Source organism: Felis catus, chromosome C1 (genome assembly GCF_018350175.1).
Source record: "Felis catus isolate Fca126 chromosome C1, F.catus_Fca126_mat1.0, whole genome shotgun sequence".
Lineage (NCBI taxonomy): Eukaryota > Metazoa > Chordata > Mammalia > Carnivora > Felidae > Felis > Felis catus.
Window position 1 is genome coordinate 44,135,905 of NC_058375.1, and position 20,014 is coordinate 44,155,918.

Below are 20,014 nucleotides of genomic sequence, written 5' to 3' on the forward strand. Positions count from 1 at the left end.
GTCCTGTAAGTTTGTAAGAGGAGCATGGCTTGAGAGAGGGACACCGAGGGGGATGGCTGACAAGGGCTTTGCAGACATTTCCTGCCCTGGGCCCTGAATTCTTGGTACATGCTACTGCATTATAATCTCATGTTAGGGGGATTTGGGGGGTGGCGGCGGTGGTGGTGAAGGAAGAGGGGTGTGTCAGGATCAGGCCTGAGGATCAGGCAGTATGGGCTACCTGGAGTGGAGAGGGCTCCCATTAAACATCCTGTGGTAGCCGGCCTTCAAGATGGCCCCGGTGACCCACATGGCCTGCAGGAGTGTCTGAATCAGGGCTGGCCCTGTATAGACAATGAAATTAGACAAAAGTGATAAGGTGGCTCCCAAGACTGGATCACAAAAGGCCTTGCAGCTTCTGCTCTGGATCCTTGGCACTCTCACTCTAGGGGAAGCCAGCTGCCATGCCGTGAGAAGGCTGGGGCAGCCCTGTGGAGAAGCCCACATGGGGAGAAGTCAGGGCCTTTGGCCAACAGCTAGCACCACCTGCCAGCCACATGAATGGGTCACCTTGGAAGCATATCCTTGGCCCCAGGCAAGCCTTCAGGGGACCGTGGCCCCAGCCGGTATCTCACTGCAACCACGTGGGAGACCCGAAAAGAGAACTGCCCAGCTTCCTGAAATCTTGACCCACAGAATTTGTGAGCATAACGAAATACTGTGTTGGGTCACTAAGTTTTGGTCTAATTTGTTACATAGCGTTTGATAACGGATACCCCCATCTCCAAATACTCCAAGAGAGATGGGAAGGTGGTCCTTCACGAAGATGGTGGAGAGGCAGGTAAAAGGAGATAGAAAGACAGATCTCTCATAACCCCTCCTGAAGCTGGGGAGAAACCCAGGACCTGATCAGTCTGGAGCCCCTCAACATGGCATTCTCCAATGTTGTGTTAATGCAAGAGGGAGTTTTGTAAGGTTTTCCACAGTGAGAGGGGGCGGGAATTCTTATAGCATGATTAGGCCAAAGTTACATTATAACAAAGAATATGTAGACTCGACAAGGGTTTTCAACAGGAAACTCGTTTTTGAGGTGTGGAATGTGTCTGATTTTTTTAGGTGCGTGGGGAGGGAGCAAACTGTTACCATTTCCATGACCTGCCTCCCTCACTAAGGGATCCGCACTTCCTGCCTCCCCTTAGCACACAACCTGGCAGGGAAGAAAAATGCCTTTGACTCAGAGGATGCCAGGGGCTGAGGAGTTCACAAGGCTCAGAAGGGGTTGTGGGGCACCTGGGACTCTGGGATGAGGGGAAGGGAGGGCAGAGGACTGGATTTCAGGAGGGGTGGGGGTGGGGTTTAGAGGCCAGACAGAGAAAAAAAAAAGCATTTGAAAAAAGTCATTCTACTAGAAAAATATTTGAAAAGCATCCATCTAGTTGAACTCCCTTAGGCCTCCTGTACCCTCATGTTATAGAAGAATGGGGGGGTTCCTTAAGTTGTATTTTCCCACAAGGAGGTCCTGAGGAAAGGATTTGAATGCAAGCCTATTTGAGGGGGTGATCCCAGGAAGCAGAGAAAGGAGGGGGACAGTGACAGGGCAAGGAAGGCAGCCGGTAAAGGGTGTGTTATCAGGCCAGTCACTACTGTGAGCAACTGGCCAGAACAGGCCCCACCCTGTCATGCCACCCATGGGGCCAGGAAGCTGGCATTGATCTTCAGCTCCCATGGGTCGGTGGCTGGGGCCGCTCCTGAGCCCTCCTGGCCTGTCCCCCCTGCCCCTGCACAGAAAGAAGCCCGGGGAGAGTTGGGCGCAGGGTTTCAGCTTGTCCTGGAGTGAACACAAAGGGATGTGGCTGGGGCCCTGGTGCCTGTGTAGATAGAGCAGGGGGCTCTCACGGAGTGCCCGGCCTTGGAGGTCTTTCTTGTGCAGTTAGGAGGCCCTGCCGGCCCAGGCTCCTGATTGGCAGACAACAGAGTCTGAAGAAGATGGCTAGCTCCGGAGGGGAGGCCTGGAGAGTGTTGTTGGATGGTTGTTGGGGAAGGGGCTCAGGTGGAAAGTGAAGAGGAATTGGTTCAAATCTTGACTCAACCCCTTACTGTCTGTGTATTATCAGGCTTGTCTCCTTTCTCATCCTTAGATTCCTTAGCTGAATGGGTATTCCCCCCCCCCGCCTACCTTGAATGCTTAGAACATTGTAGTGGGTATTGATAGCTTGCCTCCAAGCCCTCCATCCGTTCCCCCTTCTTCTGACAACATTTGGGGATCCCATCTGCCCCTGCTCTCAGTCCAAATGGTTTGGGTGTATCTTGGGTGGGACACCCATGGGTCCAGTCTGTCTGAGCATGATATCCCCTAGCCATGGTGATTGATTAGTTCAGAGGTGGGCATGTGCCCTGAGCCCATCCAATCAGAGCAAATCCCATGCTTCTGTAGGAGCTCTTAGAAAAGCATATCTTAGGGGGCGCCTGGGTGGCTCAGTTGGTTAAGCGTCCGACTTCAGCTCAGGTCATGATCCCGCAGTCTGTGAGTTCGAGCCCCGCATCGGGCTCTGTGCTGACCAGAGCCTGCAGCCTGCTTCCAATTCTGTGTCTCCCTCTCTCTCTTCCCCTCCCCCACTCATGCTCTGTCTCTCTCTGTCTCTCAAAAAAAAAAAAAAAAAAAAAAAGAATAAATGTTAAAAAAAAAAAAGCCTATCTTAGGGTGTCTGGGTGGCTCAGTCCATCAAGCACTGATTTCGACTCAGGTCATGATCTTGCAATTCGTGGGTTCGAGCCCCGCGTTGGGCTCTGTGCTGACAGCTTGGAGCCTGGATCCTGCTTTGGATTCTGTGTCTCCTGCTCTCTCTGCCTGTCTCCCACTTGTGCTGTTTCTCTCTCAAAAAATAAACACTAGGGGTGCCTGGGTGGCTCAGTCGGTTAAGCGGCCGACTTCGGCTCAGGTCACGATCTCGCGGTCCGTGAGTTCGAGCCCTGCATTGGGCTCTGGGCTGATGGCTCAGAGCCTGGAGCCTGCTTCCGATTCTGTGTCTCCCTCTCTCTCTGCCCCTCCCCCGTTCATGCTCTGTCTCTCTCTGTCTCAAAAATAAATAAAACGTTAAAAAAAAATTAAAAAAAATAAACACTAAAAAAATTTTATTAAAAAAAAAAAGTCCAGTGGACTGGGAGCTGAGAGGAAGAGAAGCTCATCACCAAGTGGAGCCTTAGAATGAAGCCAACACATGGGAAAGAGTAAGAGCAAGAGATAGAGAAAGGCAGGTCTTAATGACTTTGCTTGAGCCCCTGAATCAAGCTGTGCCTGAAGCTGCCCAGTACCCCTTGACTTGTCAGTAATATGAGCCAATACACTCCCGCTGCTGAAACTTGTTTGTGTTGGACCTTCTGTCACTTGCAACAGAAAGTTGTGTTTTTTTTTTTTTTAAGTAAGCTCCACGCCCAGCGTGGGGCTCAAACTCACAACCCTGAGATCCAGAGTGATATGCCCCACCGCTGAGTACAGGAGGAAAGAGGGACATGGAACTCAGGGAAAGCTTGGGCTCTTCATCCAGACAGCCCGTTCAAATGCTTGCTGTTCTGGTGACAGCCTGTGTCACTCTGCCTGCCTCACCTGGCTGTGAGCGGACATCTAATTCACCCTGTGTCCCGAGCGCCTGCCTGGCACAGAGGTGGCACCAGGGTGGACTCATGGGACCAGTGAGAATGGCATTTGTGATAGAATCCCAAGTGTGCGTCCCTCCTCCCATCCATCTTCTTTCTCATCAGTGTTCAATTTTCTTCTCCTCTCTATGGCACAAAGCCTGTGAGCAGTCCATTTTCATTCCATAAGCAGTTGGTCCCCCCAAAAGGAGGTTATTTTTCTCAGTTTCCCACCAACTGCAAGCAGATAAAAACCCCACTTTCCCTTCTCCTGCCCCCTGAAGCAGATGGCCGTGGAGATGTGGGGATTAGCCCACCTCTGCCATTTGCCAGCCGTGCGGCCTTGGGCAAGTGGTTTGGTTTCTCTCAGCCTCAGTGTCCTCATCTGTAAAGTGAAGATAACCCATTCTTTGCGGGGTTATGTGAAGATTAAATGACGTCCATGGAAAAACTGAGCACACTGCTTGGCATAAAGTTGGTTGCAGTAGAAGAGAATTAATTCCCCCTTTCCAGCCTCCGCCAAAGGTAGGGCTTGATGAAGAAAGTTTCTGTGGATTGATTCCATCTGACCCCACATGTCCACACGTGAGCATGTCCATGTGTGTAAATGTGCACGTACACTGTGCTTATGGGTATGTGCATGCCATATTTGCGAGCATGTGAATGTGTGTGTGTGTAAACAGAAATGTATGTATACGTACGTGTGCTTGTCTGTGCACATGAGAGCGTGTGTGTGCACATGTGGCTTCCCAGCACCATTAGTGGGAAGCATAATTGTGCTTTATGGCACCAGCAGCAGATCTGTCCCCCCAGCCATTACGCTGCCTCCCTCCCTCCACTCATGTGGGGGCAGGGAGGAGCTGCACCCACTGTGCCCTCCCTTCCCCAGCTCTGCATGCTGCATGAGCACCCGGCCACCCCCCTCTCACCATATGCCTGTCTTTTACAGTTCTTTGGTGCGTGGTGCTCATCGAGTGGCTAATTAGCTAAATGAATTAATTGACATCCATACGTGTAATTAGCAAATGGTTATAAGCAGCTATTCTCCTTGGGATGTCTAAAATTTCTAGGGGTCAGACGTTGGGGGGAGGGAGGGTGCTTTAGGGAGTAAATAAAATGGCCAGTGTGAGTGCTGAGGACCTGCCTGGGGGGGTTCCACATGCCCCACAGCCAGGCTGTGGGGGAAGAGGGCCTGGGAAGGAGGGAAGAGGTGCCCATGAACCTGATAGGGGGAAACCACCTAACGGCCTAACGCACTGGGAATCAGGGGGTCTGGGTTCTGGTCCCATTCGTGCGACCTTCTCTGTGACCTTGGGTACGTCTCTTTTCCCCTCCGGGCAGCAGTCTCTGCTTCTAAGGGAGATGGTTGGGAGCAGCTGGTCTCTTAGGACTCTGCCATCTCTGACATTCTTCCTTACCTTACACCAAACTTTCTAACAAACAGGGCTGTGTAAAGAGGGGGTGATGTGCCCCCCCTTTTTTATTCCAGAGCACAACATCACCATGCTCTCTCACAACTGTAGGGTGTAATACATCCTTGCACTCTGTTCCAAATGCCTTTGTCCACCTTCTCTGCCTTTAAGGTCATCGAGAGCAGCACGGTCCAATAGAACTTTCTGAAATGATGGAAATGTCCTGTGCTGCCCCATAGGGTAGCCAGTAGCCACATGTAGATAGTGAACGCTTGAAATGTGACTAGTGCAGCGGAGGAACTGGATTTTAAATTTATTTACTTCGTTTTAATTGTTTTTTAATGTTTTTTAAAAGTTTATTTTTGAGAGAGAGAGAGAGAGAGAGAGATTGGGCACACAAGTGGGGGAATGGCAGAGAGAGAGGGAGACACGGAATCTGGAGCAGTCTCCAGGCTCTGAATTGTCAGCACCAGCCCCACACGGGACTTGAACTCCAGAACGGTGTGATCACGACCTGAGCCGAAGTGGGATGCTTAACCGGCTGAGCCACCTAGGCGCCCCAAATTTATTTACTTTTAATTTATTTAAGTTTCAATAGCCACATGTGGCTAGTGACTATTATATCGGACGGCACAGCTCTAGATCCTTTAAGATCCAGTTCATCCACTTATTCTTTTTTATGAATTCATTCATTCATCCAAAAAATATTTATTGAGTGCCTGCTGTGGCTAGGCACTATGGAGGCTGCTGAGAATAGGCCTGCACCATCCCTGCCGTCAAGACGCATTTATAGTGGGAGGAGATAGGAGGGAGAGGAGAGAAAAAAACAAACAGACAAATAAAACAATTGGAAGTTATAATAAGAGCTATGAAAGAAATCAACTAGGGACTGAGAGAAGAGTCCAGGGGAGACCTTCTTTAGAGGGGGTCCTCAGAAAATGTGTCTCTGATTAGGTGTCCTTTAAGGCAGGGCGCAAGAGATGACAAGGAGCCCTCCCAGGAGGAAGGGGAGGGTGCAACGGATCCTGAGGTGGGGAGGAGAAAAGGGTGAGCTCGAGGCCGCCTGCCTGCGAGGTTGGGGGCGGAAGGAGTGCGGGGGCGGGGCCAGGAAGTGAGGGGCGGGGCCTGACGCCGCGGCCCCCGGCAGGACTCTGAGCCGAGAGCCAGGCGAGGCGGTGAGGGCTCCGGGCCGCGTGAACGCGCCCCTTCAGAAGCTGGCGTGGCTGCTCCGAAGGGGAAGTGGAGGAGGCTTTGAGGGAACCCAGAGATGGTGGCTTAGGGGAGGGGCCCAGGCCGGGGCGGTGTAAGCAAGGAGAGCCCGTGGGCGCCTCCACCAGGAAGCTTTCCCTGGCTTCCCAAGCTGGACTAGGCGCCTGTCTGTGATTATTCCACCCCACGCGCCCAGCTCTGTCACAGCACTTTCACCTCTGGTCATTCCTTGTTTGTTCTAGGGGAACCCACCAGATGTGGACCTTTCCCCACTGGGCCACGTCTGATTCTGTGGCCACACCTGGACACAGGGCTCAGGAAGGACAGCCTCTCCCAAGCTTAGCCTGGGTGTCCCCCAACTCCTGGGAAGAGGCTGCTCCAGGAAGCTGGCAGTGGAGGTGGGAGAGGTGACCCAGCTCCCCGGCCTCCTCTGCTACCCCTGCGGCCTCACTTTGCAGCTTAGAGCCTCCTTCCCATCCATGGCTTCAGCTGACTCTCCCAACAGTCCCCACAGGTAGGTGGGGCAGTAATCCTTGTCTACCCGTTTTGCCAATGAACAAACAGGAACCCAGGGGTCAAGCGCCTTGCCCTGGAGCAGGAGGACCAAGGCCAAATGCCTTGCCCAGGAGTCTTTGAGGACCCAAAGAGGAGTTACCTCTTTGGAGGTTACAGATTATAGAGATTTCCTCCATAACTTTGAGTCAGACGTCCTGGGTTTGAATGCCAGCTGTTAATTTCTTAGCTGTGTGACTTCAGGCAAAGTACTTAACCTCTCTGAGCAAAGAAGCATATGAAAAGATACTCTACCGCATGCGTCATAAGGGAAATAAATGAAAACGATGAGATGCCATTATACATCTTTTAGAATGGCCCAAATCCCAAACCCTGACAATACCAAGCACTGACAAGAGTGTGGAGCCACAGCCTCTCCTCCCTGAGGCAGCTAACCCACAAATGCCTTTCAACTGCAGCATCGAGTTAAAGCCCAGGGTTTCTGGATGGTGCACAGAGGTCTCTAAGTCAGGTCCAGCTGTGGCTTATCTTAACCTAGGGAAATGAAACCAGAGAAATGAACGTATGATACCTGCTAATCCCCTACTCCCAATATAAATTGTGGAACCCATACATAGTAATTGTAATTAACGCTCTTATTCAGAAAGGGAAATGATGAGAGATATACAACAGTGGACAGTGACTGCTAGCAGTTCTGAAATTCCAGCTGGCAGACATTTTTAGGGCCCCCTTCCCCAGAGGTGGGAAATAATCTTTGGGGAGGCCCAGGTTCTACTTCCTGGGGACATCTCCCTTATGCATTGTTCTCTGAGACTCCTCTGCAGGGCTGTCTCTGAGGATGTTCCTTTCCCATGATCTTCCTTGGCCACATCTGAAGATACTGTTGGGAAATATACCTGGATTGGGGATTGGGTCATTTTCTCAGTCAACTTTCTGCCCACAGATGGCTAGAGACCCCAGGGCGATTTTATTACTTAATTGTTACAGTCTCTTGGCCCAAGCTGGTAGTTCTTCTGAGACTAGAACTGTCTCCCAAGCTTAGCTGGCTTCTTATCTGTTTCTGGTCAGTTCCATAGCCATTAAGCCACACCCAGAGTTCTTTTCTAGATATTCTTAGATTTGCTATGCTTCTTTGTTTTCTCACTCCCATACCTCCTCTTTTGAAATGTGGGTATCTGGGGCCAGCGTGCTTTGTTGCATGTGCTGGTTGTTTTTCTGTTGTCTCTCAGCTCCAAGTGTACCCTTGTATATTTTGGTTTGTGTTGACTGGAACTCAGCAAACATAACTTTCCAGGTGTCCTTGCCTGATGGCTTCCTGTTAGGTTTTTCCAGTGGGAGAATTGGCAGGAGATGAAAAGGTGGCAGAAGGGGAAACAGGACTTTCTTTCTAATTTCAGCACTGACTAGCATCTTTCCAAGAGCAAAGAACAGCGGTAGCTTCGGCTTTCAGCTTCTTTTGGCTCTCCCAGCTCCAGGCACGTCATGCACGACCCCTCAAAAGTTTCAGTACCAACCAGCCACGCCTCTTAGTGAAGACTGGTCCCTCAGCGGTCCCATCTCCAGAGGCTTGGTGTCCCTCTCAGATGTCCGCACACCAGCTGGCAGTCTGAGTAGCAGCCAGGTGGGGTTTCTCAAACCTTAGTTCTGCTAACCATACCTCTTCCTGTTATTCTCCGGCCCTGAAGATAGTAGCTGCTTTGGCAATTACTACTATCATTTTATTATTTCAGACTTCCAACACTATATAACGCTAATACCCTGAATTAAATCTTGAGACTCTTGGGGTGGCTTCTGTTTTCCTAACTAGACCAGATACAGTGGGAGAGCCCCATCTCTAGTTACTTTTTCTGAGCTATTTTGTCCGATTGAAAGATTTACTGGGTGCCATGCCTTCAACTGGACCTTTACTGTGATACTGACATCATACTGTACTTAGGGTTTTGTTTTTTTTTTTACATTTATTTATTTTTGAGAGACAGAGAGAGACAGAGCACAAGCAGGGGTGGGGCGGAGAGAGAGGGGGACACAGAATCCTAAGCAGGCTCCAGGCTCCGAGCTGTCAGCACAGAGCCCGACGCGGGGCTCAAACTCACAAACCGCGAGATCACGACCTGAGCCAGAGGCGGACGCTTAATTGACTGAGCCACCCAGGCGCCCCAGTGTACCTAAGGGTTTTAATAAGGGGGTGATGAACGTTGAAAAAAAAATTATTAAAAAGGGGGGCGCCTGGGTGGCGCAGTCGGTTAAGCGTCCGACTTCAGCCAGGTCACGATCTCGCGGTCCGGGAGTTCGAGCCCCGCGTCGGGCTCTGGGCTGATGGCTCAGAGCCTGGAGCCTGTTTCCGATTCTGTGTCTCCCTCTCTCTCTGCCCCTCGCCCGTTCATGCTCTGTCTCTCTCTGTCCCAAAAATAAATAAACGTTGAAAAAAAAATTATTAATAAGGGGGTGATGGCAATTTTTCTGTTTTCACTTAGCCTTTCCACTCAAAATTCTTCTCAGTTTCATCTTTTATAGATTGGGACTGAGAAGCAATCTTGAAAGTCCCTGTCTCGACTCTTTCTGTTCCATTTCATTCTTACTTGTAAACCAGCTAATTATTTTCTTAAAGCATATCTTTCTTGGAGTACCTTGCCAAATATAGCTAACAGCAATCAATACACACTGTTAATGTTCTATTTCCAACCTCTTTCATTGAGCTCCAAGTTTATTAGACCCATGAGCTGCCCTCCTATTTACTGCGGGACGTAGTTTCACTAAGTGTTTCATCACAGACTCTGATAGTAATTTATTTGCCCCTCCCTGTTCCAATGCTAAGTCAATGCCACATATTTTGGGTTGTGTTACAATAGCAGTCCACTTCTGGTAATCTCCATGTCAGTTGGGAAAGGCTAGATTATGAAGAGGTAACAAATATTCCCATCGTCTCAGTGGTTTAACCCAACAAAGCTTTATTTCTCACTCACGCCAGTGTGTCCATCAGAGGCCAGCTAGGGACTCTCCTCCATGTTCTCATTCCAGGACTGAATGCTGCAGTATTGAATTCCAGTATTGAATGCTGCACATCACCATGGAGGAGATAAAGGAAAGAGGTAAACCATGCACCGACTCTTAGAGCTTCCAACTAAAAGAAAAGATGTAACTTGGCCAAAGCAAGTCACATGACCTAACTTCAAAGGGGTCAGGCATTTGCAATTCTACTATAACATCTGGGTGGAGAACAGCACTAGTACCAGTAACCCAAAGAACAACTAGAGCAAATTGGAATCGGAGAACAGAGGGCTCTATGAAGAAAAAAAGTGAAATCAATAAACCATATGATATGATGGAGCGGTGATAGAGATAACCACAAGTGTATGAAGAGCACAGAGAGGTGAACCTGTCCAGAGCTGAGTGACGATAAATTAAGGAAAATATTATCAGAAGTAATTAGAAAACAAAAATAATTACAAACTCGAGGAAAAACAAACAGCTCTCTCAGAAAGGAAATGTAATAGTACCCAATTGGCTCTGAAAAACTGATATTCCCCTAGCTGATAATAATGTAGACACTATATATTAGAATCAACCTGTAGTCAAAGCTTTGAAGATTTAATTATGGTCACAGGACAGAATTTAATGTGAACAACCTTGACAATTAAAAAATGCATACAGGGAAGCTGAGAGGTAGAAGAGGGGGAAGAGAGCTGAACGGGAAAGGAAAAGCCCTAATGTCCTCATTTTACACAGTGGGATATCAAGCCATACTGTCTATAGATTATGGAACAACAGAAAAAGTGCTATGTGTATTACTTGACTTTACAAAGGTCACCACAGATAGAATTCTCTTGGGGTAGGGAGAGAGAAGAATTATGGCAGTGGTATATGTTAATCCATCACTTGTCATGGAAAGACACCACTGGATAATGTTTAAAACTGATAAAGTGAGAAATTGCTGTATAAGCACATTATTTATAAAATCATAGGTAACTAGGAGAAATAGGTAAAAGAAAAAGTGGTTGCCTCTTGGGAGCCGGACTGGTGGTTAGGAGGAGAGGGGTAGAGTACAATTGCCTTTCATTATAAACCTTTCAGTACTGTTTAATTTTCTTTTTTTTTTTTTAATTTTTTTTTCCTTAACGTTTATTTATTTTTGAGACAGAGAGAGACAGAGCATGAATGCGGGAGGGTCAGAGAGACAGGGAGACACAGAATCTGAAACAGGCTCCAGGCTCTGAGCTGTCAGCACAGAGCACGACGCGGGGCTCGAACTCACGGACGTGAGATCACGACCTGGGCCGAAGTCGGACGCCCAACCAACGGAGCCACCCAGGCGCCCCAGTACTGTTTAATTTTCAAACCATATGGATGGATAGATTCCTTAGGTTAAAAAAAATCATTAAAATACAATGATGTTTTTAAAAGGGCTTTTACAAACAAATGAAACTGAAGATCAAGGAAAGTAAGTAACACGCTCAAGGTCCTGGGGCTTAGTGGCAGAGTTGGATTCAAACACAGGTTCTGTGACTTTCAGTCTAGGGCTCATTTCACTTGCTTACACAGCCATTTAACAAACGTTTATTGGATATGATGTCGTGTGCAAGGGCCAAGGCACAACAGTCTTATACTGTTCATAGGTTGTACACAGTCTACTGCAGGAGGGCAGATGCTTCAACTAATCCTTCCAATGCAATGTGCTCACATGATCATGTGTGCAAAATTTGAAAACACAAGTTATTTTAACTACAATCCGTTGAGGCTGCTGCCTCTTTCCACTTTGAATTCCTCATGGTAATACTTTTGCTTGTGTTGGGTGATGTTGGAATGGCTGCGGGCTTCTGTGAGGTAACTGAAGGAAAGTTGTGTTGGAAATCCTTTGAGTGTGGGTTTAGTGGGATAGATTTATGTGGTTCTCAGTCATTTCTATGTATGGTTAATTTATTGCTAGCCATGCTACTGTATGAATGAAATAATAATAAATGCTCAAGGGGCACCTGGGTGGCTCAGTCGGTTGAGTGTCTGACTTCAGCTCAGGTCATGATCTCACTGTTTGTGGTTTCAGGCCCCATGCAAGCTTTGCGCTGACAGTGTGGAGCCTGTTTCAGATTCTCTGTCTCCCTCTCTCTTTGCTCTTCCCCTGCTCACACTGTGTCTCTCTCTCAAAAATAAATAAACATAAAAAAATTTTTTTTAAATAAACATAAAAAATAACAAATGCTCAAATAATTCAAAAGAAGGCAGAAAAAGAGGAAAAGGGGAACAAAGAGTAGGTGAGACAAAAAAGCCCAGCAACATGGTAGACTTAACCTAAGCATACCAATAATCACATTATGTGTAAGTAGCCTAAATACTCCAATTAAAGGGAAGAAATTGTAAGATTGGATTTAAAAAAACAAGAGCCAAATATATACTATTTATAAGATTATAAAGCATATACTTTAGATATGAAAACACAAATATGTTAAAAGTAAAGGGATATAAAAAGATATATTATGCTAACGGTACTCAGAAGAAAGTAGATCACCGGGTGCTTGGGTGAGTCTGTCGGTTGAGCATCTGACTCTTGATTTTGGCTCAGGTCATAATCCCAGAGTTGTGGGATTGAGCCCCACATTGGGCTCTGTGCTGAATGTGGAGCCTGCTTAAGAATCTCTCTCTCTCTCTCTCTCTCTCTCTCTCTCTCTCTCTCTCACCCCTGTCACTCTACCCCACTCACTCTCTCTCAAATAAAATTATACAAAATTAAAAAGAAAATAGATATGAATAAGAATATTACCAGGAATAAAGAGGGCCATTACATAATGATAAAGGGTCAATTCACTAATCAGTCATAACTGTTCTAAGTGGTTATGCATTTAGAAACAGAGTATCAAAATACATGAAGCAAAACCTAATAGAACCACAAAAAGAAATGTACAAATATATAATTATAGTAAAATATTTCAACACATTCAACATATTTGATAAAACACCTAGACAAAAAGTCAGTAAGAATATAGAAGATTTGAGCAACACTCAACCAACTTAATCTGACGTTTATAGAATACTCTACCCAACAACAGCAAAATATGTATTCTTTCCAAGTGCAAATGAAATACTACAGAAGACTATATCTAGTGCAATAAAATAAGTATCAATATATTTAAAAGTGTTCTGATCACATAGAGTTAAATCCTAAATTGGCAACAGAAAGATATCTGGGAAATTTCCACACATTGTAGGACAAAAGTATGCACTTCTAAATAAAATATAGGTCTAAAAGAAACCACAAGAGAGATTAGAAATGATTTTGATCTTAATGAAATGAAAACACAATATGGAAGTTTGGGGGATGCAGCTAAAGCAGTACTTGAGGGAAATTTATAGCATTAAACACTTTATTAGAAAAAAGGAAATAAGTTACCTGAACTTCCACTGTCATGGAACCAGAAAGTGAAAGCAAACTGAATCCAAGTTGGCAGAAGATAGGATATAATAATGAGAAGGGGAGAAATTAATAAATAGAAAACAGAGAGGGGGCGCTTGGGCAGCTTAATTGCTTAAGTGTTGGACTCTTGATTTTGGCTCAGGTCATGATCTCACGGTTGTGAGATGGAGTCCCACATCAGGCTCTACACTGAGAGTGCAAAGCCTTCTTGGGATTCTCTCTCTCCCTCTCCCTCTTCCCCTCCCCTCCTCATTCTCTCTCTCACTCACTCCCTCTCTCTTTCTCTCTCTCAAAATTAATAAATAAACTTTGTGAAAAAAAAAAGAGGGAATGTTGGCACAGCAAAAATTAAAAAAGAAAAGAAGAGAAAAGAAAAGAAAAGAAAAGAAAAGAAAAGAAAAGAAAAGAAAAGAAAAAAGAAAAGGGGGACACTTGGGTGACTCAGTTGGTTAAGCATCTGACTTTTGGTTTCAGCTCAGGTCATGATCTCACAGTGAGTTTGAGCCCCTCATCAGACTCTGTGCTGACAGCAAGGAGCCTGCTTGGGATTCTCTGTCTTCTCTCTGAGCCCCTCAACTGTTCACTCACTCTCTCTCTCTCTCAAAATAAATAAGTAAACATTAAAGAAAAATAAATTGAAAACAGAAAAACAGTAGGAAAAACAAATGAAACAAAAATAGGGTTCTTTGAGAAGATTAATGAATTGATGAACCTCTAGACAGCCTGATCAGGAAAAAGAAGATATAAATTACCAACCTCAGAAATGATAGAGGGATCACTGCAGATCTAACAGATATTAACTAGATAATAAGGGAATATTATGAATAACTTCATCCAATAAATTAAAAGTATCAAGTTCAGTTGAGAAGGAATAGTTAAGTTAAATAACTCTATATCTATTAAATAAATTTTATGTGTAGTTAAAAAGCCTCTCAGGGCATGTGGGTGGCTCAATCACTTAAGCCTCCAACTTTGGCTCAGGTCGTCATCATGGTTCATGGGTTTGAGCCCTGTGTCAGGCTCTGTGCTGACAGCTCAGAGCCTGGAGCCTGCTTCGGATTCTGTGTCTCCCTCTCTCTGTGCCCCTCCCTCACTCATGCTCTGTCTCAAAAATAAATAAATAAATAAACATTTCTCAAAAATAAATAAACATTTAAAAAAAGCCTCCCACAAAGGTAACATATTGATGACCTTGTTGTCAAATTCTACCAAACATTTAAGGAAGAGGTAATATTAATTTATAAACTCTTCCAGAAATTGAAGAAAAGAGAACACTTCCCAACTCATTCTTCAAGCCCAGCATTACCCGGAACATATATTATCTGTAGAACAATATAATGAATAGAGATGCAAAAATCCTTAAAAAATTTTTTTAACAGTTATTTATTTTTGAGAGACAGAGACAGCACAAGCGAGGAAGGGGCAGAGAGAGAGAGAGAAAGAAACACAGAATCTGAAGCAGGCTTCAGGCTCTGAGTTGTCAGCACAGAGCCTGATGTGGGGCTCGAGCCCACGAACTCTGAGATCATCACCTGAAGTTGGACGCTCAACTGACTGAGCCTCCCAGACGCCCTGAGGTGCAAAAATTCTTAACAAAAATTTATGTATGTATGTATGTATTTGTTTTCTAAAGAGTTAATTTCTTGCGGCTCCTGGGTGGCTTAGTTGGTTGAGTGTCCGACTTTAGCTCAGGTCATGATCTCACGGTTTGTGAGTTCGAGCCCCACATCAGGCTTTCTGCTGTCAGCACAGAGCCTGCTTTGAATCTTCCATTCCCTTCTCTCTGCCCCTCCCCTCCCTCCCTCTCTCGCAAAAATAAATAAACATTAAAAAAAAAGATTTACTTTTTAAAGTAATCTCCACATCAAATATGGAGTTTGAACTCACAACCCCGAAATCAAGAGTCATACACGCCACCGACTGAGCTGGCTAGATGACCTGCTTAACAAAATTTTAACAAATCAAAACCCACAATATATAAAAAGTAAAGTACATCATTATGCAATACATGTTATCCTAGGGATGAAGAGTTTGCTTAACATTTGAAAAGTAATCAGTGTAATTCACCATATTGATAAGTTTAAAAAGATAAACCATTTTATCATCTCAATAGATGCAGAAAGAACATTTGACAAGAACCAACATCCATTCCTGAGAAAAACTTGTAGCAAACTAGAAATAGAAGAGAACTTCTTCAACCTGGTAAAGGGCTTTTATAAAAAAAAAAACTAATGTCCTAAAGTTATACTTAATGGTGAAAATTGGGTGCCTTCTCCCTAAGATCAAGAGCAAGGAGAGGATGTCAGGATCTTACCATTTGTATTTAAAATTGTGCTGGGAGTTTCTAGTAAGGGCGATTAGGCAAGACAAAGAAATGAAAGGCATAGAGGTTGAAAATAAAAAGAAAAACGGTCTTTACTTGCAGACAACATAATCGTCTGTCAAGAAAAATTTTTTTTTTAAATTTTCTTTTTAAGCAATCTTCACACTGGTGTGGGGCTCGAATTCACAACCCTGAGATCAAGAGTCACATGCTTTACCAACTGAGCCAGGCAGGTGCCCCAGAAAATTTTAAAGAACCTACAAAATGCCGCTGAAAGTGAGTTTACTGAGTTTCAGATCAGATGCTTAATATTTAAAAAGTAATTGATTTCTACATACCGGCAACATTCTTATTGAAATAGAAAATTTTATTTATTTATTTTTAAGTTTATTTATTTTTGAAAGAGAGAGAGATAGAGGTTGTGAACAGGGGAGGGGCAGAGAGAGAGGAAGAGAGAAGATCCCAAGCAGGCTCTGCACTATCAGTGCAGGACCTGACTTGGGGCTCAAACTCAGAAACCATGAGATCGTGTCCTGATCTGAAATCAAGAGTTGGACGCTCAACTGACTGAGCCACACAGGTGCCCCAACATTTTATTTACTTTTAACTAATCTCTACCTTCAATGTGAGGCTCAAACTCATGACCCCCTGAGATCAAGAATCGCATGCTCCAACCAACTGAGTCAGCCAGCAGCCCCTGAAATTTTAAAGTACATTTATATTAGTATGAATATATGAAATACTTAGTAATAAATTTGACAGAAGATGTGTAAGACTTGTAGCTGAAAACTACAAAATATTGCAGAGAGAAATTAATGAAAACCTAAATAGATGGAGACATATACCATGTTCATGGATCAAAAGACTCAATATTATTAATGTCAATTCTTTCCAAATTGATGGATATGACACCATCCCTATCAAAATCTGGGCAAGTTTTACTTTACTTTATTTTTAGAAATGGACAAGCAGATTTCAAAATTTAAATGCAAATGCAAAGGACTCAGAATAGCCAAACTATTTTGAAAACGAACAAATCAGTAGGACTTATGTGATTTGGTTACAAGACTTCTATGTGAGAGTAGTTGGGAAAATGTGGTATTGATCTAAAGACATGCAGATCAACAGAGCAAAGTAGAGAGTCCAAAGATAGGCCTCCACACATATAGTCAATTGACTTGACAAAGGTGCTAAGGCAATTCAGTGGGTAGAATTATAATCTTTTTAACAAATGGTGCTGGGGGGCGCCTGGGTGGCTCAGTCGGTTGAGCATCTGACTTCGGCTCAGGTCATGATCTCGCACTCCTTGAGTTTGAGCCCCGCATCGGGCTCTGTGCTGACAGCTCGGAGCCTGGAGCCTGCTTTGGATTCTGTGTCTACCTCTCTCTGCCCCTCCGCCATTCATTCTCTTTCTCTCTCTCTCTCTGTCAAAAATAAATAAACTTAAAAAAAAATGGTGCTGGAACAACTGGATAGACACGTCGGAAAAAAAAAAAAAAAAAAAAGAACCTCTCTCTTTGCCTCAGACCAAATATGAAAATTAACTTGGAATAGATCATAGTCGAAATGTAAAAGCTTGGGGCACCTGAGTGGCTCAGTCTGTCAATTGTCCAATTCTTGATTTTGGCTCAGGTCATGATTTCATTGTTGGTTCTTGGGTTCAAGCCCAGAGTCAGACTCCATGCTGATAGTACAGAGATTGCTTGTGACTCTCTTTCTCTCCCTCTCTCTCTGCCCCTCCACTGCTTGTTCTTTCTGTGTCTCAAAATAAATAAACTACAAAAAAAAAATTTTTTTTTAATGTAAAAGCTAAAACCATAAAACGTCTAGGAGAAAGCATAAAAGAAAATGCTAGTGACTTTGGAGTTGGCAATTTTTTTTTTTTTTTTTAAAGGGAGAGAGAGGCAGGGGGAAGGGGCAGAGAGGGAGAGAATCTTAAGCAGGCTGACGCAGGAGTTGACCCCATGACTGTGAGATCATGACCTGAGCCGGAATCAAGAGTGGATGCTTAACCGACTGAGCCACCCAGGCAACTCTTGGCAAAGATTTCTTAAGTAGAACACAAAAAGTCTATGGTATCAAGTAAAAATATTGATGAATTAGACTTCATCATAATTCAAAATCTTTGTTCTTCAAGAGACCTTACGAAAATGAAAAGATGAGTCCCAGATTTGGAGAAAATATCTGCAAAACATATATGCAACGGAGGACTCGTGTCTACCTATGTATAAACTTACATTTAAAAAAATTTTAAATTGTAGGGCACCCGGCTGGCTCAGTCGATGGAGCATGTGACTCTTGATCTCAGAATGTCGTGAGTTTGAGCCCCATGTTGCGGGTAGAGTTTACTAAATAAAAAAAATAAAAAGAAAAAAATTTAATTGTGGTAAAATATACATAACATAAAATTTACCATCTTAACTAATTTTAGATGTACAGTTAAGTAGTGTTAAGTATATCCATATCGCTGTTCAACCAATCTCCAGAACTTTTTTTTTCTTGCCAAACTGAGACTACATCCATTAAACAACTGCTCATTTCCTTCTGCCCCAGGCCCTAGCAACTGCCATTCTTTTTTTTTCTTAATTTTTTTTAATGTTTATTTATTTTTGAGAGAGAGAGAGAGAGAGAGAGAGACAGAACCTGAAGGAGGCTCTGGGCTCTGTCAGCACAGAGTCCAACGTGGGGCTCGAACCCATGAACCGTGAGATCATGACTTGAGCCGAAGTTGGATGCTTAACCGACTGAACCACCCAGGTGCCCCTGGCAACTGCCATTCTGCTTTGTTTCTATTGATTACTCTAGTTATCTCACATAGTGGACTCATACAGTATTTGCCTTTTCGTGATTGACTTATTACACTTAGCATAATGCCTCAAGGTTCATCTATGTTCTAGCATGTGTCAGAATTTCCTTCCTTTTTAAGGCTGAATGTATTCCATTGTATGTGTGTACCACATTTTGCTTATTCATTCATCGGTCGATGGACATTTGGGTTGTTCTTACCTTTTGCCTGTTGTGAACAGTGCTCCCGTGAACATAGGTTGTACAAAAATATCTTGGAGAGCCTGTTTTGAATTCTTTTGGGTATTAAAGAACTATTACAATTCAGTAATAAGACAATCAACCCAATTTTTTTTTCATGGGGAAAGATTTGAATAGACATTTTGCCAAGGAAGATACCCAGATCAGTAAGTCAGTATACAAAAAGATGCTTAACAACATTAACGGACAGGAAAATATAAATGGAGCCCACCATGATGAAGCACTGTGAATCCACGGAAATGATTAAGGTTAAACTCGCTGACCAAGTGCTGTGAGCATGAGGAGGCGTTGGGACTCTCGCATGCCACTCGTGGGAATGTGGAATGATACCACCATTGTGGAAAGACGTTGGCAGCTTAAAAAATGTTAAACGTACACCCATCATATGACTTGACCACTCCTAGGTATTCCACTCCTAGGTATTTACCTAAGAGAAATGACAGCATATGTCCACACATGGATTTGAATATGAATGCTCCTACCAGCTTTATTTGTATAACAGCCAGCAAATAGAAACAATCCAAAGTCTGTCAATAAGTGAATGAATAACCAAATTGCGCTATAACCATAAAATGGCATTCTACTCAGCAATAAAAAGGGACAAATTATTGGTGTATGCAACATACATATGAATTGCAAAATAATTATGCTGAGTGAATGAGGCCAGACAAAAAAAGAATGCATACTGTATGATTCCACTTATATAGCCTTCTAGAAATGCAGCCTAATCAAGAGTGACAGAGGCAGATTATTGTTTGCCTGGGATGTGAGGGAGGGGGCAGTGTGGGGCAGAAGGGAGGGATTACAAAGGGCTATAGGAAGTTTTGGTGGTGACAATATGTTCATTACCTCTGTTGTGATGCTTTCATGGATATATATGTGTATATGTATATGTATACATAATATGTATGTCAAAACTTGTCAAATTATACCCTTTAAATATGTGCAGTTTATTGTATATAATGATATCTCAATCAAGCTATAAGGCAAAAAGAAATAAATTCAAGTAGACCCATAAAGAGAAACACTATGTAGCAATGAAAATTATGGAAAGATATTTATGATAATTGTTGAGAGAGAAAAAAAGCAGATTACAAAACAATATGTCCAATATGGTCACTTTTAAATTTTTATTATTTTTATTTATTTAAAAAATTTTAAAAATGTTTATTTATATTTGAGAGAGAGAGAGAGAGAGACAGTGCTTAAGCAGGGGAGGGGCAGAGAGAGACAGAGACAGAATCTGAAGCAGGATCCAGGCTCTGAGCTGTCAGCACAGAGCCTGATGCAGGGCTTGAACCCACAAACCATGAGATCATGACCTGAGCCGAAGTCGGACGCTCAACCGACTGAGCCACCCAGGTGCCCCTGGTCACTTTTTTTTTTTTTTTTTTTTTTTAGATAACCTGAATATCTATGGCATTCACCATTTGATTATAAAGAGTGTCACATTAAAATCAAACCATGGTTTATGCCAGCCCAGATCCATCCTGCCAG

General features: G+C 44.0%; 1 protein-coding gene across 2 annotated transcripts in view; it reads left to right on the forward strand.

The window, feature by feature from the left end:
- Nucleotides 1–6,211: 6,211 nt before the first annotated feature.
- ACOT11 (acyl-CoA thioesterase 11) overlaps nucleotides 6,212–20,014 on the forward strand; it is a 68,387-nt gene continuing 54,584 nt past the window's right edge. Inside the window, exons 1-2 of one of the 2 annotated variants that reach the window (XM_019837066.3) lie at nucleotides 6,212–6,747; nucleotides 9,765–9,835. The gene's annotated coding sequence lies outside the window, so the exon portion shown is untranslated. The remainder of the gene's footprint in view (nucleotides 6,748–9,764; nucleotides 9,836–20,014) is intronic. The other variant, XM_045035887.1, reaches the window with a different exon arrangement.